Source organism: Rhodnius prolixus, unplaced genomic scaffold (assembly GCF_049639745.1).
Source record: "Rhodnius prolixus isolate KJV_2025 unplaced genomic scaffold, Rpr scaffold_3, whole genome shotgun sequence".
In the NCBI taxonomy this organism is placed as follows: Eukaryota; Metazoa; Arthropoda; class Insecta; order Hemiptera; family Reduviidae; genus Rhodnius; species Rhodnius prolixus.
The window spans coordinates 18,701,286-18,725,651 of NW_027411603.1; the positions used below are offsets into that span (position 1 = coordinate 18,701,286).

Consider the following 24,366-nt stretch of genomic DNA (forward strand, 5'->3'; position numbering starts at 1 on the left):
CTATGGTCGACCGTGTGGAGCTCGCCGGAGAAGGAGACCTCACCTGCGCTGGCTGGACAATCTCCAAGAGGACCTCACCTCAATTGGTGTTAGGCGGTGGAGAATGAAGGTCAAAGACAAGGGTGTTTAGCAGAAGCTTGTGGACGAGGCCCGGGCCCTTTAGGAATGCGCGTATACTTTACCATTATCATATTTTAATCTCTGCCATTGTACCATAAATTAATCAAACTTGAGTTATGTTAACTTTAAAAACTGTTTAAAGATTTAAATTACCTACATTTCTAAACAATTCTGTGATAAGTTGTTTATAAATGTCTAAACTAAATTTGATAATTTGTATTCCTTCGAGTTGGCAAGGCTATAATTGTCACAAAAATCTTAAAAGGCACTCTGGCGGGTTAAATCTTACTCGCCCGTTTGGGAAGAACAGCTTCAATGCTACTTATAAATTGGATAAGCCTTTTCAGGACACCGAACATTATATTGTAATAATACCAAATAATTTTTCCTGTCTGTTCTGGTATTGAAATATATTTTGTACACTAGTGGCAGCTATCTGGAGTCGCTGTTATAAACTCCCAAACATTAGAGTGTAGAAAGTTGTCAATAATAAAAAATAAAATAACTTTCGTGATTTATTAATGTGCAATTTTAGATTCTGTTTTAATGAGTAAATTAGCTTACTTCATCAGAACTGCAGTCTAGACTGAACACTTGAATTCATGCTAAGTGTAATAATGTTAACATAAATTGTTAAATAAAGATAAAAATAATATTGATAATAATAATAATGGGCAATTATCCAATAAATTGAGCTTCCGCGACTGGTAGACCCCTAATTCATTGAGTGTAATTAAAAGACCTTTTTTAAAATTTGTAAGCTACGTCCCCTCGACTAGAGCAATTACACCTTGTATTATTATTATCCAGGGAGCAACAGTATTTATTAACTTTGAAAGTTGAACCGTTTCCTTCTTTAAAATAGTACAAAGTACCCAAAAATATTAAGGTTTCATTTAATGAGTGTTATTCTATCACTAAACTTTCAGAATATAAATTACTTTGGACCATTTTTAGACCATTTGGGTGGGAGGATGGGAAACCATTTTATATCTTTGTTAGTTAGAAATAAGAATAGAGATAATACCGACAACAAAGTTCATTTCCGGGCAGTGAGCTGAAAGAAGCTCCCTAGGAAGAGAAAAATAAATATATTGTTCTGTAAATTAAATTAAAAAATAACACATCTAATCCGAATTAATAAAACTTATTAATGCTCTAAAATTTTAAGATATTTTATCAATTAAGTATTTAGATACTTATTAGTTTAATCCAACTAAGTCCTAAGAATTTGTATCCTTTAAATAAGATATTTGGAAATGCCAGTATCTTGATACAATGCCAGTCTTCCAAGGGGAAGTTGTGGCTATCACGTATTACGCGGCGATAGCTATAGGTAAATTCCATAATTATAGGATAGTTATCTAACCCATTAATTAGGTGGTAATTAAAGCCTTCAGCAACTACCAAGTCAATTCTCGGCAGGTATAGGATTGTATTCAGTAGGCGGTTCACTTTATTCTGGATGCCAAGGCACGCAGTTATAGTAAGTAGTAAGGAGAAGGCGGATGTGTATAGTCTCGGCAAGGTTCCAGCGTAGAGTCTTTCTGCAGTTTGCCTAGGGCTGTGACAAAATAATTTTTTTAATTCTTTGGTTAAATTCATTTGTGCTATCCCATCAAACAAACGAGAAGACCCTCGTGATCATGGTGGGTTTTTGCTTGACGAAGGAAGAGTCTTACTCCAAGTTATGTGCTATGCGAGGCAGGAGCGAGCTCCTCATGTTGAACGTTATTCAATTATTCAGGGGCTAGGTTGTATGAATGCTCAGGGCATTGGTTAGACCAGCGGTTCTCAACCTGTGGGACGCGACCCCGGCGGGGGTCGAACGACCAAAACACAGGTCAAAAACAAATACATATTTGCGATGGCTTTAGCCGCTGAGAAGCCGCGCTACCGTCTGCAGCAGCGCTATTCAGCTGGAACGCACGTCGTTATGGCCGTTAATGTTATTTATTGGAATTAGTAATAAATATTTCTCAATATATAATTAAATATTGTTTTTGTGATTAATCACTACGTTTAAATTATATTTAATTTGTAGCAATGAGAATAGATAATGCAAGTCAGGTATTTACATTCCGAATCATAACTGTAGCAAAATTACAGTTATGAATCAGCCACCAAAATTATTTTTTGGTTTGGGGTCACCGAAACATGAGGAACTGTATTGCAGGGTCACGGCATTAGAAAGGTTGAGAAGCACTAGGTTAGACGAAGGATATAAAAGTAGACTGCTTTAAAAGCTTAGGTAACTGAAAAATTGGCCCATATTCTATTCTAGAAATAATAAAATGATATAATTACATAAGTACTTCATAAGAAAAACACAACGCAATGAATTTTTTAATGACACTTCACTAATCTTGAATACTATGTGGAAATTTGTAATTTCGTTAACAACACTTGTTCTTAAGAACACGATAATTAAAGAATAAAGTAGCTGGCTAATACTAAAAAAACTAATATTAAAAAAAAGATATAAATAATTAAAATTAATAAATTAGGACTAGTCTGTGTGTGTACTCAAGTCAATGATTAATATAATTGCCGGAGAATCTAATTAGAACGGACTTGGCTAATTAGTGTGGAGATTAATATGTTAACAGCAAACAGCTATTAGCTATGTTCGTTAAGAAAATAGCTAGCAATTATCTGAATCTTCAGCCTCAAGCAGCAATATTACCTTCCAGCCTCATTGTTAAAATTAGAATATACACAAATAACCAGCAAAAAAACTTATAGCAAAAACTAATTTAAAAGGCAGGATCATATATTTCAGGTGAATAAATATTAACAATTTAAGTAAACCACTAAAGTATTTTTATTTTCTGTATTTATTACTTGCTTTACTTGAATATGTATAACTTTTATGTGCATAAAAATAATGTAATTTACCTAACTGCAGAAAAGAGAACTTACTTTTGATGTCTTTATTTGAAAATCAGGAAAACTTTTTAAAAGAAATCAGTATATAGTCACTCGCGCGACTTAAATCCTTCAATGGATTATGTGAAAGAGACTTTACCTAAAGTTGTTAGGGATTCAAATGCGTTCTAGACTTCAGGTGATTAAGTAAGAGCTTTAAGATCGGTGATGTGGAAATCCCAGAGGTGCTCTTAGGCGGGTATTGGGAAACTTATGCGGAAAACTGCAGTGAGTGATAGAATGCAATAGATGTTTTACTGGCAAGAGAAAAAACGTTGGAAAATTAGATGCATCACTTTGGAAATTTATATTATTGTCCCTTGGAAGTTTCAGCAGTATACAATAGCCAAATTGAATAAGTTTTTTAGTGATGACATTGAGCCACAAAGATTGCATAAACGATATTAATAATTACATGTAATACAGGATACGATTAAAAAATAAGCAATTACCAGTTTTCTTACAATGGAGATTGAAAATATGGGTGAAGGAAATACATTCAATAGATCTTAGGGGACTTTTCCATTGAGTTTCATGAGTTCTGAGAACAGTTCATGGAAAATAATCGAAATAATTGCAAATAAACATAAATTTTAATAATCAATTAATAGAAGCTTCTTAATCATAAGTTCATAAGCAGACAGGACAGAAGACAGACCAACTTTTTTAGAATAACAATGTAAAAATATTGTATTGACAAACAGCCCTGAAGATGACCTAGTCCCTAGCTCGGCAAAATGAACAAATAGTTACAGAAATTGGCATTATTCTCCCTTGTTATTCAAATATTTCTGTTTAAATATGTATAAACAAATCACTACTTAAAAATTAAAATGTATTTACCTTTCAATATGAATATAAAATGTGCCATTTCCTAAAAAAAAACAATAAAATTTAAGATCCTGACATTGCAACACCATAAATAGAAACTAGCTAAAATGTTAGCAACTTACTTAAAGATGAGCATAACTCATGAAGCCTAACATAACTCTATTGCAAAGTGTTGAAGAAAAAAGTACTTCGCGAAATGTATTTAACATTTGTTGAACAGTAGGTTGTCATGGTTAAAAAATGTGTTGAAAGAAGTGTTTGCGGGTAAAGTGTAGGATAACTAGACGCAACAATAAAACACATATATGTACGTACATACGTACAGACTCACGCAAGCGCGTATCTCCATTAAATATTTACTCGTGGTAGCGCTTCAGGACTCAGTGTAATATCCATGGCCGAGTTAGAAGAGTAGACGGCAAGATCCAAAGTCAGACTGTCAGCATGTTCATCTTAATATTCTCTGAAAGATTAGTTCTCGCATTCTTCATTACGTTATTGTAAGTTATTCCGTTCAAGTGTAGTAAAAAAATGGTTCATAATTAATTTCGTAAAAACAATTAGAAAATACTGGAAAATTTTTAATATAACTCTCATTTGAAGTCGTATACAATTCAATTTTTGTTAACACATATACGCATAATATCATCATTCCATATTTTCAATTTATTAATCATCCCAGTAGAAACTGTGAATTTTGTTCAACGGCTTGCCACAACTCATCACACAACTTAAGCAAACAAACAGCTTACAAGCATGAAGAATTTTCAGTTGAAGTGGTTGGAATTACTGCATAAACTATACAATTTGTCACCGAATACTTTTACACAGTTACGACATGGCATTCTTTTGACGCGAATGTATTTAAAACTACCGGACAGTTTTAATATACTGACTTTCCCGTCCAAGTAAAGTAAGTACCTAAATGGTGAAACTGCTTGAGTAAAAACATGAATGTACACAAAATAGTGATCCGAGCGTTTAAAAGGTTGGTAGAAATGGGTACTTGGCTAACTTTGTTTGGAGCGAATCACATTGAGGGCATTAGGGTGCCCTATGGGTGCTTCCATTGGTGGAAGCAAGGAGGCGAAGTCACTCCTTTTGCAATATAAAGTTAAGAAACCCTACATTTTTACTGAAATGTAGAAAGTTAAAATTGAAGTAAACTTTTTTTTTAACTTTCTAATTGTTTACATTCTCTTACTCCTCGTAAAGGAGGAAGTATTGCAATCAATATAGATTTACAAAGATGAGTTTTCACGAGAAATATCCTGAGAACGGAAATGTGGTTTTTTGAAAAATTGTTTATGAGTGTGGGTGTGTGAGGCAATGAAAAATCACAAAAAACTAAAAATCATCTAAAATCAAACAGTCACACAATAATAACTTTTTAATGATTTGGCAAGACAAAAAATTGAATAAGCGCAGAAGTTTCTATAATAGTATAAATCCAAGCAGGTCTTCTTTCTTTCACAGTTCTAATTAGGTGGATTTTCTCAACTTAATTATTTATTCAGTTCAGTTCCAGAAAGTTTTCACCACATAATGTTGTTCGATTATTACTTTTTAATTGGAGTATATATAATTAAATTGGAGATTTTATCGTTAACTTTAATTATAAATCTAATTTTATTTTTCGCTAATTAGTTAAGAACGGTTTATTGAAAAGAAAATGAAGCTAAAGTTAAGGGATCTCTTACTCTTGATTAAAAACATTAATGGCGTCAACATTTCTTTATTATAACGAAAAGCACAAACTTATTTAAAATTTTATTTGATTCTTATAAAAAAAATATGGAGAATCTATCCACACTTGGTCCAAGATTAAAGATCTTCCCTTCCAAAGAGGACTGAGATAGGAAAGCGAAACATTGTCAGCACAGTTAACTATAAAACAGGGTTGTCATGGGTACTACTCTCTCGAGCTTCATCAGATTCAATAGACCAGAAACTTTGATACATCATTCCCCCTTCAGAGAGAGTGATTCATTTGGTAACTCACGGAAATTAAAACTCCAAATACTATAAAGCAGTGGTACTCAATCTATGGGTTCACAACCCTATTTGGGGGTCGTAAAAAATTACCCTGGGGTCAAAAGGTGGATAGAAAAATTGTAATTAAATTTAATTGAATACAAATCCATTATTGAAAAACTTTTTTGAGAAAAATATTAGTTTTAAAATGTGAAATTTTATTAAATTCTAGAAAGTTTACTATATTTTTAGAACGACGAATTCAGTTTATTGCAATTGTTTTGACACTAGTTGGTTTTTTGTATGAAATAAATTAACAACCCCTTCCTGAATTTTAATATTACCTAATCCTGGATTCTGAGCAATTAGAACTAGATTATTGATTATTTTAATTTAGGTCAGCATGTTACCTCAATACCCATGCGGGGTCATACCGTTAAAATGTTTGAAAACAATTTATTATATTAATATTTTGCATTCAATTATTACTGAATGATTGTTAAAAATTTTTGGTTAGAACGATCTGTGGGTATTAGTCGCCTTGGCATATTTTCTGCCCAAATCGGTAGTGTTGTACAGTTTTTTTTTTGTAGTTCATAGATTCTCTAGAAATGTGCGGACTCTTCGATGATGCAAGTGAGTGAATGTACTTCTGAAATTCGCCAATGGATTTGTTAATTCCTTATGAGCCATAATCTCTTTGCAAAGGCGATCGATCCGCCATACTTCTTTTTGGAAAACCTGCAGCTTATCCACGGTAGCTTTACTAGCTCCAAACCGCATACGAATAAGAACAGCTCCGAAAAAAAAATGATACAGGAATTTGTCACATTTTGGATAAAGAGTTGTCCGAGTTTGATTAAGAAGAAAAAAAAAAAACTGCCCGAGACCTTGGGAAGCCAGTCTTAATTTTAGTGAAATATGAGATATCGCGGGATTAGTGGCGCAAAGAATTCTAATGATTTTCGAATTTGCATGTCCACTCTACATAATTTAAAGTTTAAAAAAAATGTTAGGTTGTCGATTTTTTCAAGCGGGTTTTACGTCCTACTACTCAGTTAAAAATGAAATTTTCTTTTATTCCAGCATTTGTTCCTGAATGAGCATCAACGGAATGGTTTTCATTAAAGTTAGCTCTTAGGTCCAATAATCTCTGGTGGACTACCCCATTTCTATCTCTTTCAGGTTTTCAAAAAAATGTTCTATAGCTTTCCTCTATCATCATGAACAATGTACGCAACTAATTTTAATTACTTATTCAATCATACACATAAACTGCAATTAAATTTCTGTTATTAACATAATAATACCAAAAAAAAACAGTTCGATAATTTCTTTTATCAAATTCCAGCGCATTGAATAAACGACTTCCAACTATACAACATCTCAATCTAAAATTCCTCCTAAGCCCAATAAAGAGAAACACAATAAGCTGTAGCTTTGTTCCTACATCCATAAGTAAACACTACAGCCTGTTACGCACTAGCAATTTGACATACAAATGGAAGAGACAGAACATAAACTGTAAATATTGCTTCTTTTTTTTGACATCACAATATCAATAACAATTTCGGAGCAAGTTGAAGGAGACAGACAGAATTTATTCCAATCTCACAAACAACTGTGAATACAACACTAACATTGTTGGAGCAATAACTGTTTGTTATACAAGGTAAAAGATACAGAATTCTTTCAGACATTACGGACAACTACAAATATTGCTCCTTTTTTTTTGGACATCGTTGTAGCAATGAACATTTTAACATAACAATTTGTTTAAACTGAGATACATATGTGGTAGTGATTGAAAAGAAGATTATATAGGAAGTTTTTGGTGAGAAGAAAAGATATGAACGAGAAACTGAGGTGGCAAAGATCCGTGGAAACGGCAGGCAATATTTCAGACAGCCTGTTGGCGGTACCACACCCTCGGCCGAAAAGTGTACCTTTATCTAAGTATCAAATCACCTGGCCGTGAAGATATGTGACCGGAATCGTTTTACCGCTACCTACAGTTACACTCTTCTTTACTTCTGTTCTCCTTAGATAAACATTTAGAAGGAACTATGCAGCTTTATTTCCTTCACTGTTTTCAGCTCTTTTCATTTGTACCAACGTAATTCTTTTAGTTTTTCTTTATTTAAATTGCGAAATCCTAATTAATATTGAGGTTATTTTTCCTAAAACGCGATCTAATAATACCCTCCTAACCATCTGTAATTTGTTGGTCAAGTAACGTTCAAAAATGAATTATTTGAACTTGGAAATTTATTGCTATATACGGGTTTTAATCAATTACGAGTAGAATCATTTTTTAAAGCTTTCCTAAACCTAAACTTTTAGCCTTATTCGGCTGGTCTTCTAAAATATTCATAACATCTTTTGACCCAGTTGATCCAAAACCTTTGACACTTGTGACCCTAAAATCTTATGTCCTTTAATGTGGCAAAGGTGGGGGCTTTTATCTCGTAAGAATTACAGAACTGTTAAAAACTGACTCAGAGCTTGTACTTGTACTTGTAAAAGCTTTAGAGGATATACAAATTAATATGTATAGATGGGATTTATACTGAATTTCTTGAATATGTATGTGTGAAAACAAAAATCTTAGTTTGCTAAAATTTGATTTCCAGATATAATCTGAATTCCACGATAAAGGTCAAATCATCTCAATAATAAAGTAGCGTAATGGGGTAGCGCAGGGTACACAGATACTTCCGATCTGGCTTATCACTTCCTTCAGTTAATTAGCAGAAAGATGATTTATTTCAGAAAAGGCTAGAATTCTGAATGTAATGAACTCCTTTTCATCAAGCGAAAGAATGCTAACCAAGCTGTTTTTATTTATTTAATGTCGGCTAATGCCAAAGAATTGAGAAAGAAACTATTTAAAGAAAAATTGAACTGGTACCAGGATTCTGATCCTTTCGACAGATATAATGGATGCAAAATGCGGCAGAAATAAAGTCAAGTTCCCAGGCCATCACTCTTTATTGTCATGATAATGGGATTATAAATAAATTGACGACTGCCCTGGACTACTACTATAGGCACTACTATAGGATGACGACCTGGTGATTAGGAGTTACATCAATGCCTTGCTTAGCTGTAAAAATGTACAGATATAAATTATTGATTTAAATTATTCTCATGGGCCACGAACAATAAGCTTACTTTGAATGTAGAAAAGACCAAAGCTATTGTTATTGCCTCCAACTCATTCCTTAAATCATTGGCTCCTCTTCCTAATCTTTTCCTTTACAATATCCCAATAAAATATTGTTCCTTTGTGAAAAACCTTGGTATCACTTTTCACCAAAACCTATCCTGGAAAAACCATGTTTCCCAAATATCTCGTCGTTCCATCCATCCACATCCTGAAACAGTTTAATAGTTCTCGTCACCTTTTTCCAATTAAGACCCGGTACTCCTAGTTTCCTTTCTTATATTCCCCCATTTCAAATATGGTTGCTTAGTATGGAGGTCTTTCTGGTGATATTGAAGCTAAGCTCAAGCGCCTCACGAACTGCTTCATAAGATTTATTTTCAGCATTTCCAGAGACTCCCGCATTTCGCACTGCTACGATGAGTTGAAGTGGCTTTTTCCTGTCTATTGCCGCCAGTATTTTTTGGCTTCTTTCCTTTTTCAAGTCATCTTATATTTTTCAACTCCTTAAGTTTAAATCCTCGATCCATTCCCGTAATACTAGATCTCGCTCATCTGATCTCTATATTCCCTCACACCGTACCTCATCCTTTGACAAATCCTTCCTTATAAGTGCTACCTCTCTCTGGACCTCCTTCATCATCATCTGTCCGCCACGCTCCTACCCTTTCTATCTTTTAATCTCGTCTATTCAGTTATCTCCTTTCTATCCAGCTTCCTCCGGAATTTTGTTTTAATTTATTTCCTTAATTTCTATTGTTATTTTTATTTTCATTTTTTGCAAATACTTACGTATATTTTCTGTTTAATCACAGGCCAAACTATTAAGGCCTGTATCTGTTGTACCTGTTTTTATTCTTAGGGGATAATTGTCCCAGAATAATAAATTTATTTTCTATTCTAAAACAATAAAAATACAAATGATTTTGAAATATTCCTAATTATCTACGTTTGAACGCATCACCAGCAAATATCACTAAAAAAAACTGAAATAATTAACAATCAGTCTAAGAGTTTTTGTTTTTTAAAAAAAATAAATTTATGTAATTAGTAAGGTCTTCTGGTTCCGGCGTATGTGGGATCCCGTACTCGTAGATACAGCACGGATAACCCGCAAATAATTAACACTAACAACCAACCTACCATCTTGCATACTAATCAATTTTCATATAGCTATATATATAATTCTAGGTATGTATTCGTACATGTGTGTGTCTGTGACCGTGTGTGGGAATGTTCTAGATTATTACCGTACGGAGTATAATTAGATTTCTTGTTCAGGTTTGTTACAACGCAGCTAACTTAATTACTACTAATTAATATTAGTATATTATTTGAATTTCACAGATTTATGAACTTTTTCCATTGAACACGAAGGGCTCAAACTCTCTCCTCTGTCTTTACTTACAAGAGGTAAGAACTATAATCATGAAAACTTGAGGAAATCAGATCATCTGCATTAGTAAATGTTTTCCTGATTTCATAACTGGAGTTTAGCATTGGGATTCTTTGCATGAGTGTACTAAAAGTATGAAAGTCATATATTAATCAATGAGGAATACTGAAAGAAAAATTCAAGAGAACTTTCGCTTCACATCTGATCGTAGCATTGATGTTCTACTACATCTGGAGTGCGTCAGGTTTCTTTCCATAATTTCTCTAATGACTCTCTCGGGAAGTTGCCATATCTTTAACATTTAATTTTTGGTCAATTAAGTATGCTTACAACTTTAGGAAGTGGAAAAATCAGTTGAATCGGGAATAATCGTTTGAGCAAAAGTAAAGAATATATTTCTTTAGTTTATTATGGATTTTGCATGATTATTTGTACTTCGCAAGCAATTACTTCAATGCTTTCATTTTAAATGCAGTCAATCCATTATCCGAAGTAGTTTCGTCATTAATTCAACGTCCAAACTATTACTTAAGTTTGAAAGAAAATTATTCTAATACTGCAACTATGACTTCGCTGGCCCGAAAGGAATTGAGCTATTAATCTGATCATAGATATTGTAAAAATAAAGTTGGGTACTTAATAAATATGTAAGCAAAAAAAGAAGTTAAAATCATTTTACAACGCTCTAGTAACGCGCTGGAAAAACGAATTTTCTTATAAATTCCAAAAACATCTTTGATTAAAGATGGTTACTTGGCAAACGCTTCATCACTGATACTTTCTAATTGAGTTATTTATTTTGAACTGCTCTCAGTTGGCTTCAACTGTCAGGCAATCAACAGAACTGTCAACATTTCTCTGATATCATTTTATTAATTTCAACATTCAACAATGTTTATTGAATTGTAACCATGTTTTTACGTCGGTAATGTCTTGAATTTCGATGTTTCATTTTATAGGGTTCCTTGGTAAAGTTCTTCTCTCGTAAATTTTAAGAAAGAGCTTTTACTCCTTAATGTCCACCTATGAAAAGAGCTAATACTTGTAATGAAAGTTTTTTATTAAAATGAAGGTGTTTCTAAATTTGTTTATTTCTATTTCTCTGAACTTCATTTCCTAAGAATAGAATTTCAATTAATTTCTACAAAGTAAAGTCACAGAATAGTACCTATCTACTTGAAAGACAAATCCACTCAAACGCCATCTTAAGGCCAAATAACTTTTGCTGATCTATTTTAAATAGCATTAAATATCTACAGGTGGAAAGTTCAAGAAAATGTCACTTCTGCTAGTTCTGAAAATATGCAATTGCAGTTGCAACAGAAAGGTGTTGGGTTAACTATAAAGGATCAGATCGTAACTTGCTAATCTACATTTGGAACGCGCAGGAGATAATGTAACAAAAAGGTTTGCAATTGTTAAAGGATAAGTAGGTAGTTCTTAAGATGTTTTTACTAAATTGAAGTAATGCCTACTTTTTCAGGAAGTGTTTACGGCCAAAATACAAATCAGGAATGAACGAGGACGGGTAACCCAAATCTACTTCAATAAGAATCATATTTGTAAAAAGAAATAACGGTAAAACCAAGATATGATATGAAACTAGAAGCAAAACCTCAACTTAGCTTGGCGATCCGCGCTTCTGAACAAAAGGCAATCATGATGCTAATCCTTGACTTCATTGAATTGGTTTCATTATTTCTCACACCTCAAAACACTTCAACGATTCATTTTCATGATCGAGTTACCCAGTTGTAAAGGCGGATTACATTTATTTATTTTCTGAGTGAATTCTTTTTAGGAAGTGCGATGGGATGATGCGAATAAGAAAGGAATTGGATATGTTGGACAGGGAATTACATACAGTAAGGCTTAATCTAAGACTTGGAATCTGAGAGCTTTAAGCTGAACTCTTTGTACGGAAATTAATAGAATAAATGCAGCAAAAAGATTTAAGAAAATATATAAGATTTTGTATCAGCTTATAAGAGATTAAAGAGATGATAAAGCTAAGCTTGTTTCACGTATATACATTAAATAACTCCTAAGCCCAGGCCCAAAACCGCACATAACTCTGCATTTCAGCAAAGTATTCCTCGAGGTGTTATAAAAAAAAGTAATTAAATTCTCCAAAGAGAGAATGAGAAGAAATCCTACGTGCATGTATTAGGAGATGCACCTGTTTCGATCAATAGGAGCACTAGAATATCTCCACAGTTTGAGCCATCTCCAAGGTAGAAGGAGGAATGTCATGGACAGACATTCTAATTATCTCCTCAAACTGTTTGAATAAAATGGTTTTTCTTCTTTCTTTATTTATTATTTTGTAAAACGATAATAAAATTGCCTATTTTATCTGATAATCCAAATCATTGAGTATTTTCTTTCTTTTTTAAATAATTATTTATTTATATGTTTTACATGAGACATGACTAGCATATGATGACCAGCTTATAATGCGCGGTACAAGACTAAGCTAAACTTATTATGTTGACAATTATCTTAAATCGCCATCAAAAGTATACAACTTCATCAAATCGGCTTAGTCTTATTTCAAGTTCGTGACAACCATCTTTAACTAGCCTATTTACTTAGTTTGCTCCTCGATAAGTAAATGCTACGTCCTCATAGTTTTACGAAAGTTTTTATTTTTCCTTCAAAAAGGCAGCATCACTTCATTTCAAATCGTCAAACTCTTAAGTAATTACAGTTCTTCAAGTGTTAAGCAAATAGGTTAAACTTTCTATCGCTCGTCTGCGGGCGCTTTTGCTAGGTGAGATCTACGCTAGTTGCTTTTTGGATAGTGGTCGCCCTTCTATTTCTTGATGTATGAATAGAGTGGCCAAAGTAAGGGAAGTGGCATTTCTCTTACCCCTGTAAGCTTTACAAAAGTTTTTTTTAAAAGTACTTTTAAATGTGCAAATGAATGAAATTAATTTTTAAATAACCAAATACAAGAGCACAACATACACTAGCCCTTCTCTTTCAAAAAATAATAATTTCACAAAAATCCAATTGAAAGGAATTGACCTAAAATTCCCTGATGACAATTTTTAGTTTTTAATAAATATTTCACACTTTCTTTATCGCTCCTTGATGAACAGAGATAGTGTTGGTGGGTGTGTGTGGGTGTGTATTTGGAGATCTCCTTTTGGTGATGGGAACGAGCTACTTTAGCGTATCATATATTTAACTGTAGATTGCGCTTTAGCTAGAATAAGATATCTTGCCTTTGGACGGAAGTTTTCTTTTTGTTTAATCTAAAGGGGAAAGTAAAACATTAAATTTAATCAAACATTCTAAGGTAGCAATGAAAATTGTAACTTAGGTCTTTAATTAGCGAATCAACATCCAAGTCAAGAAGCTTACAGAAAGTTAGTAAAATTATTTTTGCTACAAGTGCAAGTTTACTTAGCGAAAACAATTTTAATTCAATTATCAATTAATTTAAAATCCAAGCACATATCAGTCAAGTAGGTAAAAAAAAGTAAGTTTCCGCTAGCGTACTACTTAGTTCCACTAGATAAATTGTTAATGGGATAGCACAAACTCTTACTGCAGATAAAAACTGAAGTAGTACTCCCACTATATGGTAATCTAATAGCCGAGGAGGTCTTTTAGCGACATTAGGATTATGTAAGGAAGGACAGTGATCGATGTGCCATCTTCTAAATCCCAATGTTAAGTAATGATATATCGTATATCTGTAGAATTCTTAGTCTGACTGTATATTCTAAATAAGAATAAATTAAATATTAATAATGCTTTAAATGTTAAAAGAATATCAAATTAATGCCAAAAGTTCCCCTTTTAAACCATGACAGCCCGAAAATATTTTTTAAAAGTTTGATTAGTGAACGACAATCAGCTTCCAGTTAAGTCTATGTTGAAAAAAGAGCCATTCAGGAAAACTTGACATTTAGGAATGGGAATAACTCTGAAATACTTCTTTGATTTCCCCCCAGAAAATGAATTAAACATTTCTGACTAATAACTTCTTCAAATTACAATAGTAGCAGTCTTAAAGTAACATACTTTTAAATTATTGAAAATGTGATATCTTTATTAAATAGTTTCAGAACTGAAAAATAGTGCTAATCAGAAGTGTCAAAATAGTCAAAAATACAGTACCAATCAAAGATAGATATGTTTTGAAATATTTTATTTGCAATGAGTAGCACAAAAATGTTATAAACTTCCAGCTGATAATTGTAGTGTTCATATTACTAAGAAGTATTAAACTACATGTACTCCAGTTAATCAGGTTTAATTGATTCTTGCTACAGATAGTAATTTGTGGATAGACCATTGCTTCTTCTATATTGTAGTAGGATATCTTGGGAAGCATGACGGAAACAGGTATTAATTTCCATGTAGCGATTCTCTAAAAGCATAATAATTTATCATGATCCTCTAGGTATATTATACCGAAATTAGTTTTGAAAACTATTTCCATTTGCAATTCATTAGAAAATCCCTATATACTAATTGGGCAAATTCATACCAACTTATTAATCACGCATCTTAATAAATCAAAACGAAAATTAATAAAAATTAAATTTTCAAGTAATTTCTTTTTATGATTGCTATTATTAATAATGTTTTTAATAGATACAGTTGTGTACAATATTTATGTAGCCTGTTAATGTCTATAATAACATCTACAACGTGTGGTTTTATTCATATCGATGTGAATAAAGCTTTGCAATTGTTTTTTTAGTCGAAACTACTTTCTCCGTTGTAATTACTTTCTGAATATTTCAATTAAATATAGTTTTTCAACGCTTTAAGAGATCTGAAGAAATATTTAGGCGAAAAGAAATAACATAATCTTCAAGTTCCGTATAACTGATTATTATGTGCAGTGATTCACTAGAGTTGGCATAATATATCGGCAGAGTTAAATAAATAATGGACAATTAAGAGAAAAATATCTAAGATATCAAATATCAAAGATACCAAATAATAAAGAATTGAATCCTCCTTCTTGTAGCGACATAATCTTAATAAATTAAAAGTTTATGCGACATCAGTTTGTTTATTATAAGAGCTGTGATTTGTAGATTTCTCTCAGCTGTATTCACAATTTCAATGATAATATTTAACAATGTGGGCAAAACATCCTCGCAGTAGATCGACCCATGATGTCAGTTTGACATTTTGCGACAGTTTATTACTGCCGTATATTGCCTGACTGAGATATCATGGAATTGGTTATACTTGAGCTTTATAGCGTTTGCATGACTTAAGTTGAAAATTATACACGGAACACTTTCATTTATTACAGTTTGTATTTTCTAACTTATTTTGTTATAAAAGAAATTTTCGTTATTTATTTATTGCCTACTTATGTGTGGGGGGGGATGTTTACCAGGAATAGTTTTGAACATAAACAAAAGTCACAGCCTCTTAAGTAAACATTACAAATCACATTGGTGTACAGGCGAAATTTATCTCTCTAGCGAAAAAGTTCCAAAATTGATCTAAAAGAAAAATGTTACTTTATGTTCAAGAAAGAGAAAAGTTTCATTTTGTTACTGGTTTTATAGGAAGAAATTAGTATATTCAATTCAAGCAGCAAAAAAGTCATCCCAAAGGAAAGGCAAACTCTGGAAAAAAGAAGTGTTCTGAACAGAGGAACGAGTTTAGAAGTACAAGCAGAAATTCCACAGGGCTGTAGTCATAGTCTGCTTCTTTTCGCAGTTATTCTTGATGACATTCTTACCAACACAAAGAAAAACGCCAAGAAGCTTTTAATTTAGGCTACAGAAACATCACCTCTAGGCGTTTTCTGACGACCTGGTTGTTCTGGCAAACTTCAAATAAACTTCCAACATGTTGAAGAAGGAATTGCGTAAAAAGTACACGAGAGGAAAATGTAGAGATGATTAAAACAGTAACGATCAGTTGGAAGCTATGCCAAGAGTCAACTGCACCGTTGATAAAAAAGAGGAGCAGGTCTCCATCTTTAAACACCTTGAATCTTAACTCTGACTCCAAAGCCCTTCTAGATTTGTTTACAAAGAAGAAGCCTACTTGTTACTTTAAAATACTTATTATAATTCAATATCTTCAAAATCTTGGTTAGAACAGTACCACTAGCTAGAACCTGCCGGTATCCTAGACGCTACTACCTCTGAGGAAACATTACTCTTCACTGGGTCTCTAGATTACATTGTAATTTTCTCTAGAATAGCCACAGTATTAGGAAGTACAACTGCAAGCCTCTGACTTCACCATTTCGACTAAGATCCTTCTACAAAACCTCAAAGTACTTTTAAGAAATTTTCATTCTCGGAATAATTCAAATACCTTATTTCTTGGACCAATAAATTAAAAGAAAAAAAAAAAAACTTACGCAGCAAGTGAAAAGTTTGTATTAAAGTTGAAAGTACAAATTAAGAAGTGGAAGGGTCGAAATAAAGGTGAAATGTAATGGAAGTGTATTATTTCCTTTCAGCATGATCCTGAATGGCACGAGGATCAAAATAAGAAGTCCAAAAGAGCAAAAAGTTAATATTAAGTTTAAGTTGAGAAATGTATGGGGACTACACAAAACGAGTAAATTTTTATTTCATTTTAATTTTTATAAAGAAAATAAAACTCCGCTACATTAAACTTTCGAACTTTGAAACTTTATTGGTCTAAAAAATATCAAAAAACTAAATACAATAATTTATAAGTTTTCTAAAAGCAAATCTGTAAGGTTTTATATAACACTAAGTTAAAGAATTCTTTCCGATATCTGATTCCAAACAAATATTTCAGCTCACAGCAAAAGTACTTTCCACTCTACGAGTAGATACCAAATAACTATTTTTACCTGTTGTGAAATATTCAAGACTCAGATTCGTGTAACACCATATATCAATTTTCTTTTCGTAAATAATCTACATTTACATTTAATCGTAGAAAGTAAAAAAAAAATCACAGAAAGAAATAAAGTAAAAATATTTAAATTCTTTTCAACAAGTTGGATATAATAATCAGAATAACAAATTTTAATAGAAAAAAGAACAATGTTCCCCAGAGATTGGGACTATGCTGAACCTTTTAATATTTCCTTATATCAAATAACAAGGTGAATATTATTTAAGCACTGCCAAGGAGTTCTAATATCGCGCCTACTTTCCTTTACCTTTTCGTATTTCAACAGCTGCGAAAGAGAAAATGAAGGAAAACTTCTCATTAATAATTCATTTTCATGGTTTTTATAAGAATGAATTCACTTTTGAGCAGACATGGAATGAGTTCCTTATTTTTGGCGAGATATAAATAACCCAAGTACCATTCTCTTTTGCATTACATTGTTTATTCGCACATCAAAATGAATATTTGCAACTGAAATAACCTTTGTTCATATATTATGTCACAGCTGACCAGTTGAGTAAAAATGTTTTACTGTTTACTCAAACATTTTTCCATAATTTCTTCGCCTTTTTATCGAAATGATCCATCAACTCTTCTAGAAAGGTCATAATACTTTGCTTTTCTATCTCACTGCTTTTACAATGGTAAATTGCTTCATTTTTACAATGAAACCTGTTCTAATATATACTCTACTTAGTACTCACTCGGTCGACAGTACTTAACGCCATCTCATATCGCAGTCAAAATTTTGTGTCTTCAGTAGCTCCATGGCCTAATTAAAACAGGAAATTCGGTAAGAATGTTAGGTCCTCTAAAGAATAGAGTTCGAACTTACAAAAAACATCAAATAAATAAATAAAAAGTATGGGTCTCCATCCTAAATTTGTGCAAATTAGATGCAACAAAAGACCCTTATTGCAACGAATGATCTCTTGCAAAGTAATTACGGCAAACAAGACACTGATAGTCTAGTCCTTAATTAAATTTTTTTCTCTACCAACAAGGTACTTTTACGTAAGAATTTTTAACCGAACTCCAGTGTTTTTTTTTTTTAATTATTCCAATGCGCGGCTGCAACCAATGCACTGACATTGAGCAAGGAGATTAATTTACTCTGCGCCGTTAAGGATGGATTCTGTCATTTGTAAACTAGCAGCTCAGTAAAACCTTATTCTGGTAATCTACATGCTGTCCAGTAAATGTTGATCAAGGTTGCAAAGGCAAAGGTACTCTGCAGCGGAGATTGATTTCTCGGTTGACTCTAACCGATTAGTTCTCCAAGGTAGCCACGATAGCATCCTGAAAAGAGAAACGAGGTGACCTAGAGAAACATCCTTTTCCATTCATCCACTCTTTTCCGAACACCTCAACATCTTCGATTTTCTGAAGAACTCCGTATGTCACCAGCAGATTGCAGATCTAGTGGCTGTTGGGCCCAAGTATTTTTCTGCTTCTTCATCATGCAAGTAAAAATGTTGAATAAATTAATCTAAAATACATTTTTTTCAGTGAACTGAAAGAGTATTTCTGAATAATGAAAATAATAATTTCAAGAATAATTATTAAACTTAAAAGAAAAACAAAATAATAGAAGTATTTGAATTGTTAAAGTTTCCATTACAAATTTTAACTTAATTTTGAGAAACCCATCGACTTTGAAAATTACGAATGTACTAACTTTTTGAAGATAAGAAAAGTTTTAATAAAAAAAAGCCAAATCCTAGAAATATTGTTGGAGATGTCAGTCAGGAATGACTATCTCACTTTGGCAAAAAGCATATCCCATCCCAGAACAACTATTGGTTTCCAATACGACGGCAGCGTCTTCTTTGATTCGTCTGTTAACTCTAAAGATTCTACTGTTTAAGGAAAATAACATTTCTTTAAAATTAATGGCTTCATACTATTCATAACTTGTCGTTTAAATTAATTGGGAGCAACTTTTCGCCGCTTGGTAGAGTCAACTTTACAGATCTAACAGATCATAACTTGTAGTAATTGAAACATAAAATGCAAAACATCAGCAAAAGAATATTTAAGATGTTGTTTTTGCACTTTTTGGACAGTAGGTTTTCAAGGCTGTGACTAGTTGAAACAATTAATCATAACTTCTTCCTAACTAAATGAAATGTTTTCTAATTAAATTAAACCTGTACTACTCTCCAGAAAAAGCCACAGTTCTATAAGGATTTCAGAAAAAGCCTGAAAATAGTTCTGGTGCCAAGTGTTTTGATCCCAGGCTCCCAATTGGGCGTTTTCCATTTAAGCTTCTGGGGCTCCAGAATAATAAACTTAAATGAGATCTTTTCATTCTGTTTAAAATGATACATCCAAAGCTATGTCCATGTGTTACATTTTGATATTACAATACTATTACTTTGTGCAATTCTCTTTATAACATGTGCTTCGAGCTAACAACTTAAAAAATTCAAGTCAAGTTAACCAGAATATTTTAGAGTTACTTGACTTCTTCCACTCATTTTTTTAATCTTAGTTTAATTAATTAATTAATTTTGTCTAAATAATGTGCCCGTTCCTAAGACTTCAAAAATGTTGTTACTTACTGAAGAAACAATAGTGTTTATAATGAAGCAAGAAATGTTCGCTTCTGTAAATTAATAAGTTATATAAAAAAAAATACAAATTACGAGGATCATCGAAACTAAATTCAAGCTAAATAGCCGGGCAATTGGACGCAGTGCATTATTGTATTACAATCAATATGTAAGATGCATATTACAAAAAATGAATATCTCTTCCAATGTCATCTTGGAACCTACTGATACTTGGCCTTGCATAATTACTTGAACTCAAAATTTGGAAGGTAGTTGCATTTCAAAAAATAAAATTTAAGTGTAGCCACGATTAGATATAATCATCATTGATGTAAAATTTAAATAAAATCCATATTTCCATTTATGTAACTTCAGTAGTCTTTTAAAATAATATTAATAAATTGGGATAATAATTTTAAAATGAGTGTGACTATTATTTATGAATTTACTTTAATCAGTACATTTAGTCACCCTACTTTCATTCGCGAAAAATATTATAATAAAAGTCTTAATCTAAAAAATTTAAACAGAGGCTGAGATAGATAGAAGGTAGATAAATAGTAAGATATATGAGAGAGAAACTGAGAAAAGCTTCACTTGTGTGGTTAATGCGCCGAGGAAAATTAATTCGTTAATTACATAGGAAATTTGCCGCCGGAGACCACTAGCCTAGTTTGATGGAGATTCCAACAAATTAGTTAACAGCTACAATTGGTTCCATAGAGTTAGCGAGTAACTCTTGCCAGCGCTAGTTTATCTTATTTTACAACGTTTTTTGAATGATACGTAGTTACTTCAAACAGTATAAACGCCTTTATTGGTTACATAAATTTATATGATTATAGTTAACTATAATCAGAATAAATGAATTTTTTCATTGCTATTTAGAAATATTTTGCTGTGAAAGTTATTCGTTTTTAGAAAGAGAAAAAATCAAAAATTCTAGATGTTGAAAAATCTAAAAAACTTGTATCCTTAAGGCAACCTTCTTTTATAGCACAAATTCCCATAAGTTGTTAAAGAAAAGAGTAAATATTTATATGAAAAAATAATTAATTCGAACTCAATTTTAGTTATCAATTCAAGGAAAATTATAAACTGCTGCAAGCTGTTATATCAAATTATAAGAGTTAAATCTTTTCAAACAAAATCAACGCCTTAATTGTGCTCAGAAATGAGAACGTTGTTTAAGAGAGTTTAAGGGTGTGGCCTTTAAACTACGCCAAACTCGCTCAAACTGTTCATCCTATAAAATTTACAAACAAAATTTGAAGTTTCAAGGTTTAAAAGTTATATTCGCAAGGGGTAAGTTGGTTATATTTTAAACGTCTATCACACACCCCACTTAAAAATCCATACTGCTGCTTGTGTATGTGGGGTTTATGGTTTCACAGAAACGCTGTTTTAATGCAGAGGTTTTAATCTATGTGGAAATCAATACTTTTATAGAATCTGATATGGAATTAATAACAAGTAACTATAGAAGTGGATCCAATTAATATTAATCCAATTTGGAATCGATAAATTTCATCATGCTTGAATTCATGATTGTTTAAACTAAAATCAATGAAAGAAACGGAATGTCAGAAGCGAAGAAGTTAGCTTAGTGGTTAATACACTGGATCCCCTCCGGAAAACCTGGGTTCTAATTCAACAAGGTTGCGTTTAGAGTTTATTTTTTCTTTCTACGGAGATTCTTACAGCTCACTGTCTCGTGATGGAATGTAAACGTAAATCGAGTTTAGAAAAAGAACTTGTCACGATTTTACAGTCAATGCACATTAAATGTCCATCTTAGAGGCATGATCTACTGTGAGCGCGGCATACCTACCAACAACAGCAATCGACTGGTCTAACAAACCGTTTATGATTGGCCATTTTTTATTCAGTGAAAAAGTACAATTAAATTTCTCTTACTAATGTTTCCTTTACGCAATGTAATAAATGAAAAACAAAAATTTTGCCTAATATTTTATTATTTATTTAAGCAGAAACGGAAAAGTTTGGAACATTGAGTTGTTACATTGAAAAATAGGTAAAAGAAAACTAAGTAGTGAATCTTTGAAACTGTGTTCTGAGAAATGGGTCTTAATTCACATAGTACGCACTACCTCGAAATAGCATACCATCTTATGTGAAATTCCAGGAGTGACTATAATTGTTCTTAATACCACATCTTAGTATTCAATGAATAGGTGGTGGACCTATTCATTATACTGATCTACCCATCGTCAAGGAGAAGAAGCTTCTTGTTGCACGCGCCAGAACTACCTCAATCAATTTCCTGGCAAATAGGTTTGGATACAACTACCAGCCCTTAATAAATGTAGTTGGGATCAAGCATAGTTGAGTAAGTTGTGGGAAGTCTGCCAGCCAAGCTGGAAACTGCTGCTACAGTTCCGTTAAGAGCTCGCTGCCATAGAATGTGGTCCTCACGCTCTAATCTGTAATTCTCTTCCAAGTGAAAGTTGTGCAAGTAACGCACTATTTTTTTTTTTTTAATTTATTTAAATATTGTTAAAATAATATTAAAATAGGTTATAATCTATTCAGGCTGCTGAACAATTATTTTAACTGTAAACTTTGTCAGACTCAAGACACATCTTTTAAAATCATAATCAGTGTTAAATTTTAATTATGGAATTAGTTTATAATGTATATGTAAACTAGGAAATGGCTGGCAAATGGCAAAGGAGGGAGTAGTGTTTTGGCGCTCTTGAATTGCAAATTGCGCGACGTAATAAACATAAACCGTTGTGTGAGTATATTGTGTGCACCAGTGAGATCTGGAGGACATACAGTACCATATATTATCCAAGGCTTGCTGATGAAGTACGGTCCTCTAATAATTCTGTAACCAACACTGAACTTTGGTCAAATCTAAATTTACGTTAAAATGTTATTACAAAACCACTCTGGTACACTATTTTGTAATTTTTTGTATGTACTATGCCTTAGCTTTGGGTTTTTCCTCGTAGTAATCTGGTTAGAACTCACATCACTTTCTTTTAATAAAAAAAACTTGGAGTGTAACTTATATAAATTCCTGAAAAATAAAAATATATCTATTTCTTTACAAAATATATTCTATAGCAGGCGTTGGTTAACAAATTAAAAAGCATAATAATAATATCATCAAGTTAGCGCGAACAAAAAGTAAAAGTAAAAAAGAAAAGCAAAAAAGTAAAAATAGAGAAAAATAAAAGTGAAATTGAATGCAAGAACACGTAGCCAAAAAATGAATGCTATAATAAATTCTTTAAACCATTCAAAATCTCTTGATTTTTTGATAAAAAGCGGATATAAATAATATTGTGGATATTAAAAGTTGCTGGTTTTTGTCCTGAATTTGTCAGGATGAATTTACTTACGCCACCCAATTATGCCCTTAATTTTAATAATTTAATATAATACCGATTCTTCATAATTTTTTTTTTTTTGGCTTTAAGAAAAATAGATACTAATGATAGATATGATAACGTTAGAGAAAATTCGACAAATGACTTGTGTACGAAATATTCCAGTACAAAACCACAACGGTATACAAAAGAAATGTCTACTTTTTGCAATTAAATATTCTGAAATCCTGTCATCCTCACACTCCAGGACCATTCACTGAATAACATAGTTCTAAGATTAGAGTACACCTCAAAACATATTTCCCAAAATGCTCAATTTAGAAAAGGTGACAATGTGACACTAGTTACTTCCACATCCACTTTAGAAGTTTGCAAAAACTGTTTGTTTCTAGAACCAATCATTTTTTTTTTTTATATAATTCCGTGCTTTGGAAATTTATTACTACATCAAATTTTGGGCGAGCTGTTGAGATCAATGCTTATTTCACTTTAAATTTTAATCTGTAAAGAGAGCACTGGTAGCCGAAACGATAATACAAAAATAGAACAATGTAAAACGTTATTAATTTGAATAAAAATCGAATTCTGTTTGAACAATTAGCACTTGTGTAAAAAAACATTTGTAATTAAGACAGAAAAAGATTACTATTGTAGTTTCGCACAATCAGGCGAAGACAATTGTAGAAAGCAAATTTTTTTTGTAGCAAAATTATTAAAATGAGTAAATAAAACTTTAATTAGCCATGGTTTCGCAGCGTATTTTAAGGCCTTGAAACGTACTATTACCGGCCGAAGACAGGGTTCATTTGAAGATTCCGCCAGTGGTAGAGTTTTCTTAACCAAAGCCTAATTACGGGTTTGCTAATCCACTGCGGGCTCAGAAGTCAAATGAGCCTGCTGGGAAGGCCTGGAAATATCTACTCATGCAGGCTTTGTTAGATTAAGGAAGAAACGCTCTTACATGTCCCTTATGATGGTTTCATAATCTTACTGGTTAGCATTTTAAAACTGACTGCGATTATACTTTCAGCTCTTAAAAGAGTAAAATAAAGTAAAAACCCATTTTATCTGTGAACAAAACATATGTACATGAAAACTAACAATTCATCATCATTTAGTAATTTGGACATGTTGTAACAGAAAACTCCCAGCTGACTTTAAAGCTTG

General features: G+C 32.3%; 1 protein-coding gene across 3 annotated transcripts in view; it reads right to left on the reverse strand.

Annotated features, from left to right (window-relative positions):
• The window catches only part of Nlg3 (Neuroligin 3), a 613,493-nt gene that overhangs the window by 157,965 nt on the left and 431,162 nt on the right, over positions 1 to 24,366 (reverse strand). The window lies entirely within an intron of this gene.